General features: G+C 34.7%; 1 non-coding gene across 1 annotated transcript; it reads right to left on the reverse strand.

The window, feature by feature from the left end:
• Positions 1–7,164: 7,164 nt before the first annotated feature.
• On the reverse strand, positions 7,165–7,236 carry TRNAW-CCA. Its single transcript has one exon. It is a non-coding gene; the product is annotated as a tRNA-Trp (tRNA).
• Between the last annotated feature and the right edge of the window lie 1,841 nt (positions 7,237–9,077).

Here is a 9,077-nt window from a genome sequence, read left to right on the forward strand (position 1 = left end):
GTCCATGGGGTCACAAAGAGTTAGACATAGCTTAGTGACTGAACAACAACTATACCAGATGGGTCTCCCGATTGTAGACAGACGCTTTACCATCTGAGCCACCAGGGAAGTCCTGTATAGTTCACTAATTTAAAATTTAACATGAAAATACATTAGTTAAAAATCCCTTTATATATAAAATTACAATTTATTCTTGTAGAGTTACAGTGTGTACTGGGCTCATTAGAACATAAAGTGAGAAATGAGCATTTTGAAGAATGATTAATTTGTAATCCCTTAAAAAGATCATGCATAGAAATAATGCTTGCTTTTATAGTATGAATTTGTGTTTATATATAGTACTAGGGTTTATAAGGAAAAACACTGCCATTCTGCATGATACAGTAATGTGTTATCTTGTTGGAACTGTCCTAATGCACATTGTTTTAGAGATTTAATGATCATGAGGAATTTTCTTATTAAGGCTTGCATCACTACTGGAATGAAAATGCAATTTGTCTTTGATCTTGAGTCCTTCAAGAGTAACTTGTTCAACAGTTTGATTTCTATTTGCTGTAGTTAAGATGATTAAGAACCTTTCAAATGCTGCATATAACTGAAAAGTTTTTGGTGTCTTAATTTCTTAGGCAAACATAAATTAATGTAACATCATTGCTATTTGTTACAATCATTATAAAACCTAGTCCCTCAAAAGGGGATCAATGAAAAAATAAGTACTTTTGTCATTAACATGCATAACATTCTTTGTCCTCAAGATAAATCTACTGTGACTACCCCTTCCTACCTACTGCTCCTTGGAAACACTAGTGCAGTAAATTGATGAGACCGCCCCCTGTACTCCATAAGCAGCTGTCCTGTAGGGCATTTGGGCACTTAGAAAAACTAAACAATATTCTGCCATTGAAACTAACACTATGGACTTATTAAAAGCCAAAGGTATCTAGGCAAAATGACCCCACATTAAGGAAAAAAAAAAAAAAACTTCTTGAGCTGGAATAATGTCTGATTGCTTTCAGCTGTTTGTTCTCTAATCCAAAGCCAGAGAGCAGCTTACTCCCTCAGGGAAAAACAACTCCACAGCAGCTATTTTACACCAAAACGATGAACTGAGCTTAATTGGGCATAACATTTAATAAAAAAAAATGAGCTTCCTTTGGGAAAACAATTTTTATGTGTCTGCAACTGCACAGCATAAAATTGCTATGATTTTTGTGTGTGTCTGTGTTTTAGAAACAACTTTATTGTTGTTGTAAAGACTCTAGAAACCAACATAGCTTCTACATGGTGTTTGTCAATTTGTTGACTGTTAGAAAAATGGTGTTAATTTCTCCTCGTAGGCTTTAATGTGAGACTTCATCCTCTTCTGACCAATGATTTCTCAAATTCCACAGAAATTGAATAAAAGTGATTTTTTTATTTGAAAAGTCTTCTTCTTTGAAGTATCGCATGTAAACTTCTCTACAGAGACATTCATTTCATTATTTATTTCCTGTGATACATAAGGATCATTCCTTTCCTAAATCTGCTGTTGCTGCTAAGTCACTTCAGTCATGTCCGACTCTGTATGACCCCATAGATGGCAGCCCACCAGGCTCCCCGGTCCCTGGGATTCTCCAGGCAAGAACACTGCAGTGGGTTGCCATTTCCTTCTCCAATGCATGAATCTGCAAAGTGATTAAAAAGTAAATTAAAATAAGATGCCAAATAGATTGCAACACAATTTACTATTTCTCTTTCTGAATATTGTCCATTCAACTTTAAAATATAACACTCTAACCCAGGGTTATGATATTCATCTTTTTGACATAGATGAACATGTTGTTACCTCTGTTAAACAGATATTTCAATTTGTGCATTTATATAGTATTATACTTTAATGATACAATTGAAATACTTTGGAATTTTTAAATGCCCTAAAGAAACTATAAATCCTGAGGGAAAAATGAAACTTAAAAAGATAAAATTAGTCTTTTTTAGTGTCAGTGATAATGTGCATACATGGGAAGATATGAAAAATATGCTTACTTGTCATTATTTATTGGTTTTTAAAACTCAGTTTGAATAGACTGGAGAGAAGAAGGCTTTATTCTGATTCCTATTTTGTGATAAATTTAATAGCTCATAAAATTTTGGAGATGCTATTTCAGGACATATTGGCATAAATATTTGTAAGATTCTGCCTTAAAAGAACTAAAACATTTCTCAGAAGAAATATATTTCAGTCACAGATAAGAGCATTCTAAAAAAAAATCTATTTTAAAATAAATATAAAATATAGAGTATTCGGTGCTCTGCTGCTTTGTATTCAAGTATAAATCTGAGTGCCCTGAAATTATTTAGACTTCCCAACTTTAGCAGTCCAGAAATCTCCCACTCTGGCAAAGTGTTCTTTTAACCACAGTCAACACTAAAGCATGAGCTCTGTAAGAAAACATATATACATATGTAAAATAAAATAGATTTCCATTACTTTATCTTTAAATATATGAGTTTCCCTGGTGGCTCAGATGGTAGAGTCTGCCTACAGTGTGGGAAACCAAGATTTGATCCCTGGGTTGGGAAGATCCCTGGAGAAGGAAAGGGCAACCCACTCCAGTATTGGCTGGAAAGTCTCATGGATGGAGGAGCCTGGCAGGCTACAGTCCATGGGGTTGCAAAGAGTCAGAAAGGACCAAGTGAACATGTCCAAATCTTTAAATATATTTAGATTTAGTGAGGTCCAATGACATGCTCATGATCAAATTCATAAAAGCCAGGAAACATTTGTAAACAGTTAAAAAATAATTACTTTTCCATGGGTTCTTTTGCTTCTTCTGACTTTGTATTGAAATGTGATTATCATAACTATCTGTGGGATGACTGCCTGGGTTCAGATTCTGACTTCTTACACATTATGTGACCTTGAGAAAATTAATCACTCTGTTTCAGATTTTTCACTCATAAAATAGGGATCCAACAGTATTTAATTCGGAGGATTTTTGTGAAGGTTAAATGATTTAAAACCTTTTTGAGCAAGGCGTAGAATATAAAAAGTACATTCAGTTGGGTAAGCCCTGTATATGTGAATAATGTTCTTTTACCTTTCCTGTAATGACAGAGCTCCATTAAAGGCTTCATTTGTGCTGTTATTTTTTTGCACAAATATTCAAAAAAGTTTTATTTTTAATAGCTAGAATATGGTATCAATCCAGATGTTCTTCAGTGGAAGAATGGAGAACAATCTATGACATATTCATATTATGGAATACTATTCAACAATAAAAAGGAACAAACTGATAAAGAAACTTGGGTGACTCAGGGAATATTCTAGGTGAAATATACCAACCCCAAAAGTTAAATTCTGTATTCCATTTATATAACATTTTGAGATGAAAACTGTTAGGGGTTAGGGATCAGGGCTGAAGTTAGGGAGTGTGATAGGGAGATAGATATGGTTGTAAAAAGTCAACTCAAGGGATTCTTGTAGTGATGGAACTGTTTCAGTTCTTGACTATGGGTGGTAGATACAGGAACATGCAATTGTGATAGTATTGTATAGAACTACACACTGCCCCCTCCTCTATGCACATACATATTAACGTGTACAGGTGAGTGCAGGGAAAACTAGGGAAATCAGAATAAATTGTGTGGATTATATCCATTCAATATTTTTATATTTTGCAAAATGTTGTTATAATTCAGGGAAATACATGGGAAAAGTAAACATAGGATTTGTATATTTTTATAACTAAATGTGAACTGTATTACAACTGCATTTGAATATCCATAAGAATTTCAATTAATAAAATAGGGAGGAGGTAGCCTGATGTTTGAAAATATCAATAATCCAAGTGTAAGAGATAGAAAATTTAAAATTTAAAGGATACTATTATATAAAATGTATTTACATTTAGAAATGTGTGTGTGTGTGTGTATATATATATATATATATATATATATGTATATAATAGAATTTGAACAAGATTGTAGAATCCAAAACACACCTGAGAGATCATCTCATCTAGTAACCAGTCCAGGGTAAAGGTTTTGTTACTTAGGAGAGACAAAAGAAGAAATATAAGGACAATGATGATGTCTTAACTTGAAACTGTTCTTTATTCTGAGATTATACCCTTCTTTTTTTGATACCATAATGGTCTTTCTTGTACAAAATATGTTATAGTGTCTTTTTGTAATATCTTTCCTTGACAAAATAAAAGGTTGATAAATACAAAGAAAAAAAAGCCACTGAGCGGGTATGAAGACTCTCCCCCACAAAAAAAGAGGATAGGAAAAGCAAGTGAAAATAATACCAGAAGAAAATCAATATGCACCATTGATCACATGCACAAGAGTTTCTCTGTACAAGGAGTTCTCCTGTTTTGAGACCGACTTGTACTCTGGGATGTTATACTGCATGTTTATTGATTCTCTTAACAGGAACTTTCTGATATTCATTAAGAGTTATTCCATGATTTTAAAGTTTCCTATATTTTTTATACTCAAATATTTTCTTCCCTTGCAAATTTCCACAGTCTATTTAGGATTGAACTCTAGCTAAAAGATGAAACTGCGTTAATAAATTTGTAGGGTTTATCTTTTGCTCAAGTCTTTTTGAATAAGGATAACATGCTGGGAAGTTTTGCGCATTCATTATTTTTTACATAATTTCTCAGCATTACTTCTTTTCAGATGTTGTTTGAACCTAAATTATTATGTACAGTTTTAATACACCAGGCATGCTTATGGAGAAAGCTGACTGAAATATTCAGCACTGTTTTACACAAACTCATTCTTCACCCATACTCTCTCATGAGGAAGAACTTTCCCTGCGGGTGAATGCCACTGCCACTGAAGGTTGCTCTTGGTTTCCTGGTGTTTCTCCATCTGATCCTATGACTCTGAACCAACTCATAGAATCATGACCAGGACTCTTCCCTTGTTTCCTTCATCTTTTCAAATGATATGATGAGTCATCATTAAAATTGAACTGTGATTCTTCTGAGTACATTTACAAAATCTCTACACCACCTATCAGGCTAGAGTTCCTCATCCAGTGCCTTTATTCTTCCCAGAGTAGAGCCTGAGGATTCAAGGCAGCTGGGTGATCTCAAACAAGAAAATGCTGCAGAGAAGTCAGTCTTGTGATGGCATATACAGACAAGTACACACCAGTTTGTGTCTAACCTCCATTCATGCATGACAGCTTACATTTTGTATGGAAATATTAATAGTTCAAGTATTATAAAAATTAACAGAGCTCAGTTTTCTTCTTGGTATAGTGTCATGAATGTAGTACAAATATGCATTTAGAATACAGTAGATGTTTTAGAAGTAACTTTTACACTCAAAATAGATGCATTATCAATGATGATGGATAGCCAGGAATAAATATTTAGATGGATGCTTACAGTATCAAAATTCTCAAATTGGGTAGCTTCATTTAGGAAAAATGATTTCCAAATGGGTATATTGAGAGAATTTCTACTCTGGTAATTTCATGACAAGCAGATATTCTATCTATGAACCTTTATGCCAAAATGACTTGGTTTGTTCCCCTGTATAGTATAAACTTTCTCATGAAGTTAATCCCAAAATGATTTCATTGACATTTTGCAGGTGAAAAAGTAGTTAGTTTTATACTTAAGTATACTTTAAACATTTTTGTGAAGGTTCTATATATTGTGAGTTACTATACTCATCCATTAAGTTGACAACTGATTTAGTAGAATGAGTATTATGGTTATTCTTCTTCATTACCAGAGGCCATATTTTTAATCCATGTATTTCTTGGTCTCCTTTTTGCTTGCTTGTATTTGTCCATGATCATGCATGTGTAGTCGAATAATTAGAGTTTATTGCTCTTGTAAGGAGAGACACTATGCCGTGGGGTACTGGGTATCATCTCAGTAACAGGTTATTAGAATTTATTGTAGAATTTGGGCTCATGGTCGATAGTTTAGGGAAGAGTTGAAAGAAGCTAGACTTTGCTTTGGATTAGATGCTATCATGAAGTATGGGTAGTTCCATGATTCAATATTTTAAGAGATCCTATCTAGAAGGAGCGAATAAAAGAGCAAGATTAAAGCTACAATTCATAAAGAAGCAGCAGTTACTCATGAGCCAGGGTAGGGGGGTATTGGGTTATTTTTGTGGTTTAGCCAATGTTCACATTTAGACGTGTATAGAGGTTAATCTTTATATCTTGGTCCATCACAATCACAGGGCCCTTGTCTGTTGTTGATCTGTAAAATTATTTATGTTCATAGAAGAACACCAAGACCTAGCTGTACCAGGTAACTTTCTAGCAACATCAAGGTCCAGCTAATAGTATTGATATTAGGCCAGCATCTAGTGTTGAAGGCAGCTTTTCTTTTTCTTGAATCTATTTCCTGTATCTGCCTTCCATTTCTAAAAGATAGGATGCCTACTTTTTTTAAAATATAAATTTATTTATTTTAATTGGAGGTTAATTACTTTACAATATTGTATTGGTTTTGCCATACATCAAAAGACAATATTGTCATTTGCTCAGTTATTGTCTTTGCCATGCCATGAGAAAGACTTCAGTAGAAATAATGAAGCTATTTTGCACTTGCTGCTTAAATGGCAGAGTCCTTTGCTCAATGGTTCTCTAGTTGGTACTAATTCTTCCTCATTGTGACACAAGGTTCATCACTTTTCAGGCCTTCTTTTGTCATCCTGCAGGATGAGAGGATTTGTATATGATGAAAATTCAATGAAGAGATGCAATATCAAATACTATATCTCTGAAATACTTACTTGGAGTGTGTATTACCTTGAATTGCCATGATGGTTATGGGTAAGTTATGGTCTCTGGGGTCGCACAGAGTTGGACACGACTGAAGTGACTTAGCAGCAGCAGCAGCAGCTAGGCTATGGTGCTCAGTTGTTTGGTCAAACTAGGCACTAGTGTAGATGTTGCTGTCAGGTTATTTGGTATAGTATAGAATTGGTAAACTTTAAGGAGAATACCCTTGATAATCTGAATGGGCCTCATCCAATCACTTGAAGGTCTTAAGAGCAAAGATGAGTGAGTGAAGTCACTCGGTCGTGTCGGATTCTTTGCGACCCCATGGACTGTAGCTTACCAGGCTTCTCTGTCCATGGGATTCTCCAGGCAAGAATACTGGAGTGGATTGCCATTTCCTTCTCTAGGGGATCGTCCCAACCCAGGGATTGAACCTGGGTCTCCTGCATTGGAGGCAGACGCTTTAACCTCTGAGCCACCAGGGAAGCCCAAGAGCAAAGATAGTTTTCCCAAAAAAGAAATGAATTTTACAAGACTGTAAAATAAAAAGCCTGCCTGAGTTTCTAAACTGCTGGCATCCCCTAAAGATTGCAGACTTGCAGAATTCCTACAGTTAAAATAAATCGTTTTAATATATGTTTACATATCCTATTGGTTCTATTTCTCTGGAGAACCCTGGCTAATACAACTGCTATTTATCATTTTGTAATTGTAGTTTTTATATAGTTAAGTACATAATAGGAACATTGAGTGCAGGAAATTTTATATTCTTCATGCCCTATGAATACTTATTGAATTAATCAATGAAAATTTGGTGATACTGTCCCCATAACTTATAATGCTATTTATTTCCTTAGTCTTCACAGATGGTTAAAGAACCTGAGGGTCAGCTTAGTTTTTCTAAATCAACCCAAAGTCATTTATATGTTAATTTAAAATTCAAACTTTATCTGTATTTTGAGTAAGATGATATTGGAGCTAGGTTAAAAATGACTGAGTTTGCTCTGAACACTGAAGTTGAAATATTTGAAAATGCAAGCAGGCTTCTCATTGTATGCCCTAATCTACTCTATTTATTAACACAGGCTATTGAGAAGGAGACTACTTCTAATTTATATTCTGACCAGGGCCAGAGACTTAGAGTGGTATTTAGACGTTGCACAGTAGATATTTTGAACTGGCCACTGCCTTAAAATGGGTTTTGGTTATTACTATATTGACTAGATTCTTATTTATTTTCATCTTCCCAAGTTCAATCTTTTTGACTATTTAATGCATTCAGTCTTAATTTAAAAGTGATAGTTGTTTGAGGGCAAGTAATCCAAAATTTTAAGTTCAGAATATGAGATGGCAGAAATGTAGTTTGGTTGTGTTTAATTTTATTAATATTGGCATATGTAATTGAGACTAGACAAATCATGATACACACTTCCTTTACACCTTTTTTAAAACTCTCAACATCTATGGTAGAGCATTCACTGTATCTTTTGCCCATATATCTTAATGTCTTAGTAAAATTTCCTTATGTCAGAACAACTATTTTTTTCAGAATTTTAAAACAAAAGTAAATTGAAAGCTGAGTTTTTAGGATCCCGGTCTTAAAGGATAAATGGAATTCTTATTGTTTCTATTATAGTGACTCATGGATTTTCCAGATTCTATCATTTCTGGACCACACCCACTTTACTTCCTATATCTACTCCTTAAATTTTAACAAGGTAAAAGTTGCACTTCTCTGTGGTCAAAATGGATTCTCTCCCTAGGACCAGACAGCATTTTGCCTGATCTGTGCTCTCTGCCTGTCACCGTTTGTCTGGCTTCTGCTATCTCACCTGATAACTTCATAGGAAGACACTGGTTTCACATGCACACACAGCCCTAGGCTGGGTTCAGTGTCCTCACTCCGTGGTTTTATGGCTCTTAGCCCTTCCATTACCTTAGCTGTTAGTACACTGTACAGCTGCGGTGCACACTTGTCTCCTCCCATTCTGCAAGCTCCAAGTCACAGTATTCAGCAAGTCACCAATGGCTAGCAAAGAGCCTGAGACATGGTAGACAGTAATAGTAAGTCAATAAGCAGAGATTTGACAAACATTTTTCATTCAGGGTGAAGAAAAAGAAGACAAGAATGTTTAATGACCAAAAGCTAGTGAAGTGATGGTTGCAGTTCTGCAAAGCTGAATGAGATGTTTGACCAATTCTGATTCCTCCTATGCTTTTTCAAGCCTCGCTTCTAGTTATAACCTCAATGGATTTCCTATTTTGACAAAAATAGAATTTTAACACTCTATACAGTACATTTTATTAAGAAAACGGTAAAAATGAA

This window comes from Capra hircus, unplaced genomic scaffold (genome assembly GCF_001704415.2).
Source record: "Capra hircus breed San Clemente unplaced genomic scaffold, ASM170441v1, whole genome shotgun sequence".
NCBI classification, from domain to species: Eukaryota; Metazoa; Chordata; class Mammalia; order Artiodactyla; family Bovidae; genus Capra; species Capra hircus.